Source organism: Silene latifolia, chromosome 10 (genome assembly GCF_048544455.1).
Source record: "Silene latifolia isolate original U9 population chromosome 10, ASM4854445v1, whole genome shotgun sequence".
Lineage (NCBI taxonomy): Eukaryota > Viridiplantae > Streptophyta > Magnoliopsida > Caryophyllales > Caryophyllaceae > Silene > Silene latifolia.
The window spans coordinates 122114100-122130723 of NC_133535.1; positions in this window are offsets into that span (position 1 = coordinate 122114100).

Genomic DNA, 16624 nt, shown 5'->3' on the forward strand with positions numbered 1-16624 from the left:
CAGCCAAGATCAACCATCAAAACGGAATGTTATATTCTACCACTCTTAAAACGAACTTCGCCCTCGAAGTTTACTCACACACCTAAACATCATTCTACTACGAGTACTGCCATTACCTGTAATAAAAATCGAGAACAATCCATCTTTATTCTACACCAACACTCAAACTTCCAATTGCAACTGTATGACCATCAACTCTCTTGTCCCATCCTACTCCTCTTAAGATAAATGTTACATCCTCGTAACTCACTAATACTAGGTCCTTTGCTATACCTCCCATAAACCTCATTACCACCGCATGTCAACGATAACCCACTATAACCTCAACACCTACAACGATTTCTATATCCAGAGCTCTCTTTCTCTAACAGTTCTCGTACCTCCAATTATTCTGTACTCCCATAACATTTATCATAAAATCCTAATGAGAACCACTACTCCATCTCTTCTACATTACCGTCAAATGACATACTTCTTTATACATGCACTTATTCCCACAATCATAACTCACGATCCACAATTGTTACACACACTCACGCTAGATCCTCAAGCTCTCCTGTTTATTGCCATAAAACTCCTCCATAACTCAACATAATACTAGGTCCCAATAAAAGAGGTTATACACTACCTGTAGTTCCGGTTCGATACCACACATGTTCCATAATTCTCTTGCCACAACTATGTCCACCAACGCCTTATCTAAAACAAGATTAAAAGTACTCTAAAACCTCTCACAACTGTGTCTCATTAACAGAATATCACTATACCTTAACACCGAAAAAAATATACACAACTTTCTTCCATTCATACTCTACCCTCATTCCCAAGCCGAAACTGGTAAGAAACATTAAGAAACAAAACAACACTCTATATGCCCAGACCGACACTGACAGAAGATAGTAGTAATCAAAAAACAATCCCTATAACTAATATATATACTTTCAAAAGTTCGTCTCATAAGTAAATAAACAACAATCTATATAACCGTGCCCAGATCGCTACTCGAGGCACAACAACCACATCAATAGTCATCGCAACTTTTACAATCTCATAACACTGACTCGGTACAACTTCCTTGACCAGAAGACTTTCTTAAAACTGCTTTAGTAGACCACAACGCAGCATATTACACGGAATAACATATAACAACTCATAACTATCACACCATACCATTACTCGTGAGGTCAGAACCTCACACCAATATTTACACATATCATGGACCTATAATCAAATGTAACTAGCCAATTCTGATTACGTAAGTTACCACTTGATAAAGAGTATCTCTCATCCGAACTTAACTCAGGTGCCCTTCACAACATATCCTCCCATACACACAATTATCACCACCCGGCGAACGTAACATGTCATCAGTACCCAACTACGAGCGAACACCTCATATATCCACATCTTATACTCCCTCACACCCATACATACCAATCAGTCTCCACAAAATCAACCCCATTAGAACAACTAAGTTCCTTAATGTAACATTATCCTCAACCACTAGTGACAACAATACGACACCACCATCCTTCATGTGACCGCTCTCTCACTATCACTTCTTTATATAACAATTCATTTCCTCTTTTGGTTGTCATCCCAAATAACGAACATCAAATCCATCAACAAAATTTACCTCCTCATTATTTCCAATTCTATCCTTTATTGTATCGTCATCTAACACTCCACCAAAATCTCATATCGTGCAAACACTCTGCCAGCTTCTTACTCCCTTAATACCTTGAAACTCACGGCTAACATGTCTTCCGGAACTCTTATATAACTATTAACTCACAGCCTCCCATGATGCTATCGTGCCTTTCCACGATTCCTTATTTTCATGTCCCATAACTTTGATCAACGTTCTCCCAACTTACTTCCATCCAATAATACCAATTAATAATTCATCTCCTTCCTTCTTCTATCTAACTCTTTAGTACTCTGATTACCTTCTTGTTTCTCCACAACTCAATTTCCATTAATTCATATAAATATCTTCTCATTCTTCTTTATCACTGATCCCCTCTCATCATACTACTCACTCACACTTGTCACCATCAAGTCCCCACAACTAACGGTTACCCTTTAATTAGTTGTATATCCCTTTCGTATCCCTATAAAACCAACCATTCACCCCAAACCGTTAATTGTCCAAAGAATCATAAACTAGGCTCACCTCTTGATAATCCAAACTATCAAACTCAGTCACTATCTACAAATCGACATCGCGACATAACTCCATCTAAGTTCACTATATACCCCTTTTCTCTATCCCTCTACAACAACCTTTCATTACATATATCCTTAAGCAACACAATCTTAACTGTCTCCCTCCATAAACCCTTACACATCCCAATATGCCACTATTCGTATCCCTCATCTCAATCTTTCATTCTCACGTTTCTTTACACTTACATCACCCTTGCCCATATACACTTACTTTTATATTACTCAACACACGACTATATCACTCATCATATCTCACAAAACATGCTCCTTGCCTCTATTAGCTCATCAATCTAACCTTTTCTTTTCCACTATCCCTCACAACCACATATAACTCATGTCCTTCCTATCCAACACATATCCCTCATAAGCCGGCATTCTCCCTATCATAGCATTTGGTAACTTATGTATCAAGACCGTCACATATATAAAAGAACGCTTTAAGACCCAAAACATACATGTGTACATACCCTACGACTCAAAACAAATGTAAGAACATAGCCATCGACTCAAAATGACCGCCAAAAGAGGTACTCGGTCGAGTACATGGCATACTAGGTCGAGTACAGGATACTCGGTCGAGTAACTATATTACTCGGCCGAGTTTTTGACTCCAGAAGCGAACGCAATTGTCACAAAGGATTACTCGGTCGAGTATTGGGAATACTCGGCCGAGTAGCCCTTACTCAGCAACGTCCAGTTTTCGTAAAACAGTCATATCTCACTCGTCACTTGGCCATTTGGGCGTGTGACTTATCGTTAAAATTGGTTTTCATATAAATCATTTTTTCTTAACAAAACAACTTAAACATGAATAAAGCAAACAATGACGACTCAACACTTCTAAAACCAGTACATAATTGAACTTTTATCATACCCACAAGAAAATTAAACACGACATTCATATACATAGACGCATGACCTTAATCACATACTACTACCGACAAACCAAGCATTAACATCATCATGATCATATACACATGTACCACTACCATTTTGAAGGTCAGGTATTAAACAGGTAACATGCTCAACCATTGTTGTTAAACTCCCGATCCGGATCGTAGGATCTTACGATTCTACGATCCAAAAAGTGGTGACCGATCCCGATCTTGGGTAGGATCTTAATTTTGTAGGATCTTACGATTCAACTATTTTTAAAATTTCCTAAAGTAGAATCATAACCCGATCCTACGATTATACGACTCGATCCTACATAAAAGTAACATTTCCATTTTTTCGGTTAGTAAAACTTTATATATGACTTTAAGATAGAAAATTACTATAAAATGAAATAATTTGTGGACACAAGCTAAGATTATAGTGTTTTGAGATTTACAAATGATATTTTAACGTAATTTGATGGCACAATTAAGTATTTTAGTTAATTTGTAGGATCTTACGATCCTACGATCCGATCCTACCGATTCGATCCTAGTAACCTCATCGATCCAAAGTAGGATCTCGATCCTAACAACATTGTGCTCAACATATTTCATGTTCAAGATCTATCGTATACGAATTCACAATTCACCTTTCATATATTACCATGTTCCATCACTTTCACCATTTTATCCAACCATTTCATCCAACCATTTCATAAAATGCAAGTTACAAGTACTACACATACATGACTCGACATCCAACAGTTTCTAAGATTCCCCCATGTGACCGGTTAGAGATCGTAAGGGCCTCAATGCGACTTCGGGACGTCTCCCAAGTCTTTGCGGTAGCTCCAAACAACTCTCCCCGGGTTCATTTTATTTAGACTCCCTAAGTTCATTGGGTTCATTAGTTTTAGGTGTCGGGATCGTCGCCTCTGATACCACTTTGTAACACCCCCCTCATATCAAGGTACCTTGCCAAGGACTACCCTAGCATGAAAGGCTGTTACCATCTCGATTTTCCGAGGGTAGTATATCAAAGTTACCATTCCAAAGCAACATTTATTAAAATGTAAAGAGTTAACGATTACATTATCTCAAACCAACTCAAAATAAAAGTATTAAGATCTCAATACAACGGAAATTAAAGACGGCTAAACTCGTAACAGCGGAAGCTAGACTCGAGTGATGACTCCCCATGACTGCCCCAAAGCTAAACAACTGCATCACCTGTCACAATCTGCTCACCATCCCCGAATGAATCACCACAGATTTTACAAAACAACAGCGGGGTCAGTTACTGAATATTTAAAGTAAGACAAGTACAATAAGGTAATCAGCTAATCAACATCCACCTCCGTCTCCCAATCACACACAATCACTGACTACACACCGAGGTGTGTAGCACTGCCAGATTACCCATCGCAACAGGTAATCCTCGCCGCCAGTGGGGGGGACTGCAGCCAATCCCCACCTAAACCCCGCTCATCAACAAGCGATAACCCTGTCCATTAATGTGCACATCCCCTCCTGTGGCGGGTTCCACAGAGGGCGAAACTAGGGCGTGAAGCCACTCCCGCAAGTGAGTCCACTCAGTCGAGGATGCACCTCGCAAATCATTATCATCAACAACCATCACAACTCTAACAACCAACTCCAACTCCGAGATCAATAGATAATCACAACAACAATTACCACAATCGCAACACGAACTTAAATCAATGAAACAGGAACTGAGTAGGGAAACCCTACCTTTTCACAATCCGTTATGCAATAATCAATCATACAAATACATAAGAAATACCACATCGTCACCTACAACAACGAAAATCCACAATCAACACACATATGATGACCAAACCCTAAACCCCTAAATCACAAATTAGGACAAAACCCTAAAAGACAACCTATTAGCAGATTACAACGAACTAGAGACTTACCAAATAAATCGAGACAAGAGATGGAAGTGTAGACTTGCGACCGATCAATTAGCCTTGAGAATGATTAGGGTGATTGGAGAGAGATGTGAGCTTTGTTTAGTTTTGGTAAAAATGATTTAGAAACCGTAAAAGCATAATTTATAATAATCTCTAATCACCTTAACCAAATCGCGGAATTAAACCCGTTAGACCGGATACTCGGTCGAGTATAGAGTATACTCGGCCTAGTGTTCCTGGGCAGTAGCCAAACCAGGATACAATCTTCCCCCCTTACTCGACCAAGTAGGCCATACTCGGTCGAGTACCAGCTTAGGAAAACCGTAGTATTACAATCCCGACCTGTTTAACTCATTTATCTTTAAGCAGGTCATTTTTAACCCACTTAACCCAATAAACTAATGCAATAAACTACGCTTTATAACCCTATTATACCAAAAATGATGAATGAAAATGCTAATTTTTAAATTTTTTTGTTGAATTATTGACTCAAACTAAATATATTATGACAATTATAAATAAATGGGTTATTCGTGTCGGGTTCGTGTCAAAAGACATCAACCCTAACCCGACCCTTTTAAATTTCGTGTCATGCCGTGTCAACCCAATTACTTAAATGGGTCACAATGTCTTGACCCTAACCCACTAACTTCGTGTCGAGTTCGTGTCGTATTTTCGGGCCGTGTCAATAATTGTCGCCTCTACTTAAGATTATACAATTCAAAACTCTATCTTAGAAAGTGCAATACTTAGGGATGAATAAGAGATAACAAATTAAAAATAATTCATGCGTCTCTACTACTTAATGAGAAATATATAGATTATAAGGCAGACCATATATTTACGAAAAAGGGATAACAAAATAGTAAATAAAATATAAGTAATTAATACCTCAAGTAGATTTTTGGATGAATTTGTATAAGTTCTACTCTCTTTCGATCCTTCAGCTACATTAATCTCCTACAAAATAAAGGTAATATTATGTGACTAAGATGAATATAAGTCAATAAGCAATGAACAATAATTCAACTCAATAACACCAAAATTCACAGCATTTCCCACCAAATATACTAAATTAGCAAGATAACACATACATTCGGATACCACATCACTTTAGCTAAGTCATACACTTACTAGTAGTAGAAACTAACATGATAACACATATCTTCAGAAATCAAACAAAAAAACTTGTAATCTAACATATGGATAAAAAATATGTTGTCACGAAAGGAATGACAATAATAACAAACACGAGTTTTAAAAATTCCACTTTTACATATATCTACCAGTATGCGTCTACTTATAAAACAAATATACCTTGTAGTGGGTGCTACCACTTCCTAAACAAAGTTATACTGATTCACCCATGTTGCACCTATTATATTGATGATGACAAGTCCTTCATTTTTATATCCCCGCTTAATTAATGGTATATGCTAGATGTGTGTATGACAGGCCCACAAATACATTTGCTCGGAAGAGAAGACGGATGGAGCATTGGATGAGTCTTGGATTGTGTCTAGAAAAACTGTAAGAGTATACAACTTGTGCTTACTCTTTCATTCGATCCAATAAATCACGGCTTATCACATTTGATAAAATGATTTAGATATAAAATATTTTCTTGGCAAAATAATTTGATTGGAAATATTCTGTTAGAAACTTCCTATATTTTATGCTAAATAATATTTTCCAAATTTGGTGATTGACTTTTGAAAGGCAACTATCTTTTACGTAAAAGAAGGAATAAAAGATTTTATTTTGGAAATATTTTGTTGCCTAAAAAAGTGGGATTTGATTAGGTCAACTAACAACTTTTATATATAGACAAATCCATTGTTGTCAGAATCGCGATTCGATCCAATGATTCTACGATTTTACGATAAAAAAATGCTTGACCGATCCTGGATCCTACGATTCTATCATAGTTGTAGAATCTTACGATCCTATTAATTTGAAAATTTCTAGAGATGAGATCATAATACGATCCTACGATTTTACGATCCTACGATCCGATTTCATAATAAAAAAATTAGTATATATTTTTATATAATGACACCGTAAAATCCAAGTTTCGTGAAAGTTGTTCATACAATGATACTAAAATAATTAATTACCAATATTTTATGAATAAATATTAATAAATAAGTGTTTTGATTTTCAATTATATGTTTTTACCAGTAAAAAAAATTATATTTAGTGAGTTTGTAGAATCTTGCGATTCTACGATCCAATTCTACCGATTCGATCCGGCCTTCCCCATCGATTCAAAGTAGAATCCCGATCCTGACAACATTGGACAAATCCTTTCACTTGAAAACTGACCGAAATATTTTTGAGAGCAAAGAGTTTACAAAGGTTCTGCTAGAAAATCTTTTCGCCCTATTTGTTCAAAAATTGTGTTTGCAAACTTGTTTTCAGCGTACAACTTCTAGTTTGCAAAACATTTGTGAAAGCCGAGTTTGTGGATTGAGTCTGAGTACGCAAGTCGTATATTCATAAGGCTAATTTTTGTTTTCCATTGTTCTAATTCATTGAACCATATAAGGAGACAATTTGTGTTGTAATTTTCTCTTTTGTGAGAGAGTGTTTTTTGGGGTACGGGGTTGTACTCGAGTTGTACGATCGGGGTTGATCGTGGGGATTTGCTTTATAATCGGGCTTGGTTATAAAATGAATATAACTAAGAGAGAGTGTGGACATAGACCTTTAGAGAGTAGGTCGAACCACGTTAAAAATCGTGTGTCTCTTGCTTTCTTTTATTTCGTTTGCCTTCGATTTTATTTGTTTTCCTTTTTGGTTCACGCATTTGATCAAACAAACAATACAACACAACTCTGATTGTTTGAACAGTCACCGAGACTCTTCAATTGGCCTGTTTATTGTTTAAGAAGAAAAATCGTGAACGATCTTTCGCTTTAATTTTAAAAAGGGTACTTAATTCACCTCATCCCCCTCTTAAGTACCGGATCGATAAATTCAACAACTCAATTAAACCTTCAAGAACAAGATTTATCGCAAATAAATGGTACACATCAATAATAATTTATAAAAGAGCGATATCGAGGGAAAAGAGGCGATGGTTTATGATGTAAAACTTAATTAAAATTTACCTGATAATGGCGGCGGCGAAAAGGAGGGGTTGAGAGAAAGAGGGTTTGTGTCAAAGGGTTATTAGGAATAGTTGAGTTGAAGGGGTTTTAATAAGCGTATATATATATATATATATATATATATATATATATATATATATATATATATATATATAGAGAGAGAGAGAGAGAGAGAGAGAGAGAGAGAGAGAGAGAGAGAGAGAAGGGTTCTTATAAGGCCCTTACATCTTATAAGTCCCTAAGTCCTTATAAGGACCATAGGATGGAAGGGATGGAGGGATGAGATTACATCTCATTCAAGGGTCACAAATGAACCTCCCTAATCTCCCTTCCTAATTGTGTATAACTCCTCCTAATTTTGTATAACTCTTCCACCATTCTAATCTCCCTACCCACTTCCTCATTATTTATTCTTTCACACTTCTCTCATACACTCATTCTCTCGCATTTTTCTCTCATTCTCTCAAAAAAAAAACCAAATCAAAAAAAAAAAACCAACAAAAAAAAACAAAAAAAACAAACAATAACAACTTCATCGACAACACCACCATAACAAACCACCCTTCCACCACCATTCACCACCACCATACCGTCCTCCCTCCTGCCACGAACCGGCCACGAACCACCCCTTGCCGCAACCGGCCTTCCCCTTGCCTCCCTATCCCGACCTCCCTCCGAACAATGACCCCACAACACCCAGATCCCGACCTCCCTCCGACGACGCCCTCCTTGCTGCCGCCACACACCGACGACCCTCCACCAGCCGTCCTCCCTCCTCTCCTCAATCACCGCAACCACCAGACCGTGCCTTCTCCTTCTACTTAGATCTCTTTTTTTTTTCAAATCTTATTTGTTATTGTTATTGTAGGATGATTTGTGTCATGTTTTTATTTTCTTATTGTTATTGTTTGCTTTTGTTTGTTTGTTGTTGTTCTTGACAGATCTCGTTTTTTTTAATTGAATTGTTTTATGTTTTTTGTGTTTATTGCTTTGTTGTATTTTTTTAGTTGTTTCAGATTTCGTCTTCGTTTTGTTGTATTTTTTTTAAAAAAAATTTCTGATTTAAAAAAAACTCTTTTTTACTCTTTTTCAGATTTCTCATTTAAAATACATACTATATTCTTTTTTTGTGTCTTGTTATATCCTTAAAACATTAAAGTTATACTATTTACGACTAAAGTTATACCCTTAAAACATTAAAGTTATATTATTTACGACTAAAGTTATACCCTTAAAACATTAAAGTCATACTGTACTATTTATGACTAAAGTTATACCATTTTTACATTAAAGTTACACTATTAACATCTAAAGTTATACCTTTTTTACACTAAAGTTATACCCTTAAAACATTAAAGTTATATGATTTTTTTTTTTCGTTTGTTTTTTTTTTGTTTTTCCTGTGATTGTTGTTTTTTTGTCTTTCTCCTTTTTCCTTTCTCCCTCCCTGCTCTTTTTTTCGTTCTTTTTTTCGTCCATTTTTTTTTTTTAATTTTCGTTTGGTTTTATGTTGTTTTTCTGTGATTGTTGTTTTTTTGTTGGTTTTGTCTTTTTTTATTATTATTTGGTTTTTTGTTTTGTTATTGTTATTATTGTTATTTGGTTTTTATTATTGGTATTTGGTATTTGGTTATTGTTATTATTGTTATTATTTTTTTTTTCAGATCTACTTTTTTCAGTCCACTATATTTTTTTGTTAGATTATTTATTATTGTATTGTATTTTCTAATTTTTGATCTTTGTTGTTTTTAATTTCTAATTTATTATTTTTCAAGTTTCATATTTTGGACTGAAGTTATACAATAATCAAAATAAAGTTATACTATTAACTACTAAAGTTATACATTGTATAAATTGAAGTTACACATATTTTGGACTAAAGTTCTACATCTTGTCTATTAAAGTTATACACTGCGTGCATTAAAGTTATACATCTTGTCTATTAAAGTTATACACTGCGTGCATTAAAGTTATACTTCTTTTTTCAGATTTGTTGATTTTTCTTTTTTAGAACTAGATGGTTTTTATTTTTTATATCTATTTGGTTTTTATGTTTTCAGTTTTGTTGGTTTTTTATTTTTGGACTAAAGTTATAAAATTTTGGACTACAGTTATACAATTTTGGACTAAAGTTATACAATTTTGAACTAAAGTTATACGTTTGGACAAAAGTTATAAGTTTGTTGGATTAAAGTTATAGGATTTTGGACTAAAGTTACACGCTTTTGGACTAAAGTTATACATATGAAGGACTAAAGTTATACAAATAAGGACTAGAGTTATACAAAAATTGACTAAAGTTATACAAATATGGACAAAAGTTATACAAAAAAGGACTAAAGTTATACAAATATGGACTAAAGTTATACAAAAATGGACTAAAGTTATACAAATATGGACTAAAGTGATACAAAAAGAACTTATATAAATTCCAATTAATTCATCGAAAATGGACTAAAGTTATACAAAAATGGATTAAAGTTATACAAAAATGGGCTAAAGTTATTTAAATAAGGAGTAAAGTTATACAAAAATGGGCTAAGGTTATACAAAAATTGACTAAAGATATACAAAAATTGACTAAAGTCATTGAAATTATACACACTTCTACTGGAGTTATACATTCGTTGAGTAGAAGTTATTCATATCGTTACTAGAGTTATACATTCATTTAGTAGAAGTTCAACACATTCCTAATGTATTTGTATATCTTTGGTCCATTTTTGTATAACTTTAGTCCATTTTTGTGTAACTTTAGTCCTTATTTGTATAACTTTAGTCCATATTCGTATAACTTTAGTCAGTTTTTTTACAACTTTAGTACTTATTTGTATAACTTCAGTCCATATTTGTATAACTTTAGGCAAATTTTGTATAACTTTAGTCTATTTTTGTATAACTTTAGTCCATAACAGTATAACTTTAGGCAATTTTTGTATAACTTTACTCCATTTTTGTATAACTTTAGTCCATAAAAGTATAACTTTAAAAAAACGACATTTGTAAAAAAAAAAAAAAATACAAGACGAATTTTAAAGAAACGACATTTGTAAAAATAAAAAACAAGACAATATTTGAAATGTCAAAATATGCATTATAATAACTTTAATATGTCTAAGATTAATACTAACAAATAGAAAAAAAAACAACTCCAACCAAAAGTTATACAAAAGTTGTACCGCTAAAACATTAAAGTTATACAATTTACGACTAAAGTTATACTCGTAAAACATTAAAGTTATACAATTTACAATTAAGGTTACACTTTTTATATTTTATTTTTTTAGGAGTGCTATTGTTTGTGTTATTTCAAATCTGAGTTTTTTTTTTATAAAAAAGCGAGAATTGAGAAAATAAGTAAAAAATAACGAATGAAAAATAAATGAATAAAATACAAGATAACAAAAATAACGAATGGAAAAAAACAACTCCAAACATAAAACCTAACACGAAAAAAAAAAAAAAAAAAAAAAAAAAAAGTCGGCGGCGTTGGGGTTGGCGGCGGCGGTGGGTGGTGGGGTGGTGTCGGGTAGGGTGGTGGTGAGTGGTAGTGAATGAGGAAGAGATGAATGAATGATTTTTTTGGGTTTTTTGATTTTTTGGGGTTTTTGATTTTTTTGGGTTTTTTAGAGAGGAAAGAGAATTGAGATGTAGAGAGATGAGAAGAAGTTGTGATAATGAGATGATGAATGATTAGTGAGGTTGGTTTATTGAATCTATAAATACTATTAAAAGGCTAAACTTTAAAGGCCACATAGACAATGCCACCTCGCATTACTAAATGCCACCTTGCATTACCAAAATTCCACGTCACCAATCCTCAAATTAAAAATATTTACATAACAAATAAATTAGTATAAAAAACATTAAATTTTGGCATTTTTAATTTCTAGATAAATTAAAAAAACAATTAAAAATCAAAATTCATACTAAATTTTAAATTTCTACGTTTATTCTTATGATATTTTAAGTAACAAATAAATATCATATAATTCTAATTTTACGCGGTTTATGAAATAATAAAGAATTTGTAAATATTAAGGGCAAATAATAACATACTTAACATTAAACATTGACATTTTAATTTTTAAATGTATAATTGGTTAAACGAAAAAAATAAAATTACATCACTCTAATTTAAAATTATTTATATGTGCAACTCCTTCTTGAATATTATTGCAATAAACTTGCTCAATTTCAATAAATTGAATACATATGTAAATCTATAAATATGCCTACTTAAAACATTTAATTTTTAATCCACGTGTAAATTTTCTATTGGTTAATAATAATTCAATTATATTAATTACTTGATTATCTAACTAAAAGTAATCTCTAAATACAAAGTGTTACATACTTATAAAATACAAACAAAATAAAAAATATTAGTTGCAAACACAAAAACCAAATTTATACAAACTATTTATTTTCCTCTCATTAATTTATATCAATCTACCTGTTCATTTAATTTTTATTTCTTTTATTTAATAGATGGTCTTTTGGTTTTTCCTCACAATTATTATACTTTGTATTTATTTCACCATAATTTATTTTTATCTCCCCCTTAGTTTACAAAACGTTCTTCTTCTCTCAAATAAATTTTTGAAATTAATTTTTGAAATTAATTATAAAAAATTTCTTATATAAATATTACAACAACCCTTTTTTTTATTTTTATCCAAAGAGTTGGTAGGTAAAGTATGCATATATAACCAATTGAATTATTTAAATTTTTTATTGTTATTATGTTTTGAATTAATTAAGAGTTAGAATGATATTTAATTATTATTTTTGTGTAATTTTTCTATTGGTTAATAATAATTCAATTATATTAGATACTTGATTATCTAACTAAAGTAATATCTAAATACCATGTGTTACATACTTATAAAATACAAACAAAATAAAAAATATTAGTTGCAAATGCAAAAAACAAATTAATACAAACTCTTTATTTTCCTCTCATAAATTTGGTATCAATCTACTTATTCATTTAATTTTTATTTCTTTTATTTAATAAATGGTCTTTTGGTTTTTCCTCACAATTATTATACTTTGTATTTATTTCACAATAATTTTTTTTATCTCCCCCTTAGTTCACAAAACATTCTTCTTCTGTCAAATAAATTCTTGAAATTAATTAGATAATTAATTACAAAGAATTTCTTATATAAATATTACAACAATCCTATTTTTCATTTTTATCCAAATAATTGGTAGGTAAAGAATGCATATATAACCAATTGAATTATTTAACTTTTTTTTATTCTTATTATGTTTTAAACTAATTAATAGTTAGAATCATATTTAATTATTGTTGTTGTGTTTGTATTAAAATTGCAGGAGGATGGCATACTCACATATCAAAAACATTGCATGAAATATGGAATTAATGGTTATAGAACTTCTTTGCAATTATCTTTTGGCTTGAATATATTTTCCATTTTTTATTGAGTTTTCCTTTTTTTATTACTATGGTGTATGCGAAATATCAAATTTTTAGTATGAATCTCTAATTAATGGTGACATGTTACATTATATATTTCAACCCTTGGAATATTAATTGACAAATTTTGTAAATTGTACTAAATTGTCTTACACCTTTTCAAGCACTTTATTAGTTTTCCGTGTACTCTTCAACTTGTATTTTGTGAATCAGGTTATAAATCAAATATTTTAGTCGACAAACAAGATTATAAATCAAATGTCTTAATGGAAGTGTTGAAGTTATATGCTCCAAGGATATAAATTGGAAAATTTAAATGCGGATCAAGGTAAATAATTTGCATGGTTTTTTATTGGAATCCGATGATCATTCTCCAATCCATTGTTTCAATTTTGAATGCTTTCAAGCTTTTAAATCATTTTTATTTTCCATCAAATATTTTCTTCTAGCACGCCCAATATTTCTTCGAGAAATGTTTACTTTTTTTGTAATGATTTGTATATATTTTTCTTTTCTCATAATCAATTGTTACGAATATTTTTTAATTATCACCCCACTTCTCTTTTTTTGTCTATTTTTATATTATCACTTTTTTTTCTTTAATTTCTACTTTGGGACGTGTTTTTTTACCAAATGCCTCTTATAACTTTTTTAAAAATTACAAAATAAATATCGTTTAAGGGTAAAATTCTCACATTACTCCACCAAATCCAAACTTTTTCCTAATCTTAATTATTGCACACAAGTAAATGAGGTGATAATTAAAAAATGGAAGTATAATAATACAAATTGTGCATCCTTATTTCTTTGGAATTTATTGGGATATGCGTTAAAGCTTCTCACATAAAAGTTCACAAACAACAAGAGATATAGAGAGGACTCTTATTGACAAGAGACATAGAAATGAAACTAGAATGATGTCATTGTTGAACATATACATTTTCTCGTGTATCCTCTAAAAAATTGCTCACACGAAATTTATTTTAAAAACTATTGAATGCATATTTATTTAAAATTTTATTTGTACTCAAATCCTTGCTAATAATTTAAGTATATCACTTAGGTCTTTCTTTATACAAAAATCATTTCAATAATATTTTTCCCGATACATAGGAAATCAATTGAATTTACAAGAACGATGTTGTAAGACCGACAAATCGACAAGAATTATAAATGTATTATTTGCTGAAAAAGTTTAACAAACTCCTTTGCATTTAAGAAAATAAACTTGTAATTTTAGCCTAATTAGTAAGATAAACATAAGTTGTATTTTAACAGAGCGCTTTCTACGTGTTATTCACATCGTCTCTAATTGACTAAAGATAATATGTAAAATTCAGTTATAAAATATCATTATTATCCATTCATTTATATATTTTACATATTTAATTTATTTTACATTTCTTTTTAATTCATTGGAATACGTTAGGTAATAAGGAATAGAATTAGATGTTCAAGTGTCCAACCTTTTGTTTTTTTGCCGGATAAAAATGGGACTAAGGTTCTTATAACGCACCAAAACAACACTGAAAACAATATATCAAGTACTAGAATACCAAAAGCCGTCAATGTTGAGTGAACTGAATAACCGCCATGACAAAGCCAAGCGCCCTCGAAATCCAGAGACAATCTAAACACCGTAAAAAAAAGCAGGGAACAAAAACAGAAAAGGGACTGACAGTGATTAACACAACAAGACAACAATCAGTAAATGGACAAATACGACGAGGACCTTAGCAAAATAAGAGTAGTTTGCGAACTTAATAATCGACTGTTTGAATGCAATTTTACGTTTTCCCATAATTTGTGTTTACTTTTGCTTCTAGGCTTTGAGAATAAGTTGTTTAAAGTGCTCTGATGAAACACAAGACAATACAATTTCTCAGTTAATTTATATGCAATACCACCTTGAAATCGAGAGAATGGACATTCGTATGTTCTTTAAAATGAGGGATTCATGGGTTTTGCTGTCATTGTTCAATAAAGAGTTTGTGACTTCCAACAAATTCCAACTATTATAATATAATAAATTTCCAAGCCCCCTTAGATATTATAATATACTTATCCTCAGGAACTGTGGCAGAACCCTCTTTATTGTCTTGCTTAGGTATCCTACCAACATATCTTCAAGATAATAAGCAAGAAGACAAACAAGCCGAATAACGCATTCATGAACGATACTGCAAAAATAAAAGAATAAAAACAATCAAACCCGTGATTTTCACGGGTCACAAAACTAGTTGATGAGTTAATTAGAGAAAAGGTGGAGGGATTAATTTGTAGCCACATATTGACATCAAATCCTAGCCTTCCATTGCCTTGATCCAATGGCCCTTAGAAAGACTTATGGACTCAAATATATAAGTGGCCTTAGTTGATCTCTTCTCTCTCTCTCTCTCTCTCTCTCTCTCTCTCTCTCTATATATATATATATATATATATATATATATATATATATATATATATATATATATATATATATATATATAATCGAGATCTGTACGAACCAAATTATGGTGCGAACTGTACGAACTCAAAAGAAACCATTGGATGAACAAAATGAAAGGTCCAGACTAAATCTCACATTAACTCTTTAAATCACTCTATCCTCACAATCACCCAGGAAACCATTTATTCTCTCCCTCCCTCGTAACCCACACACTACTCTCACAAACCTCACTACTCAACTTCTTCTCCTACCATCTAATGCCAGCACCGGAGCTCCGGCAGCCACCGACAACATCAACTCTGCCTTCCCCTCACCTTCTTCTCGCACCATCGCATCTCCCCTTCATCTGCACCACATCACAGCCTTTTTTTATGCATAAATTCACCGTCGCTGTTGTCGGCGACAAATTTTCCGACTGATGTGCTATGGTTAGATTCGGAATGTATTCAAGAGCACAAGCGGTGTTACTTTTTCGAAATTTCTTGGCAGATTTTGTAGATCTAAAAATTTATGAACGAAATTGAATTTAAAAAAAACAGTGGTTATAGTGCTCGAAGGATGTTGGCACGGGA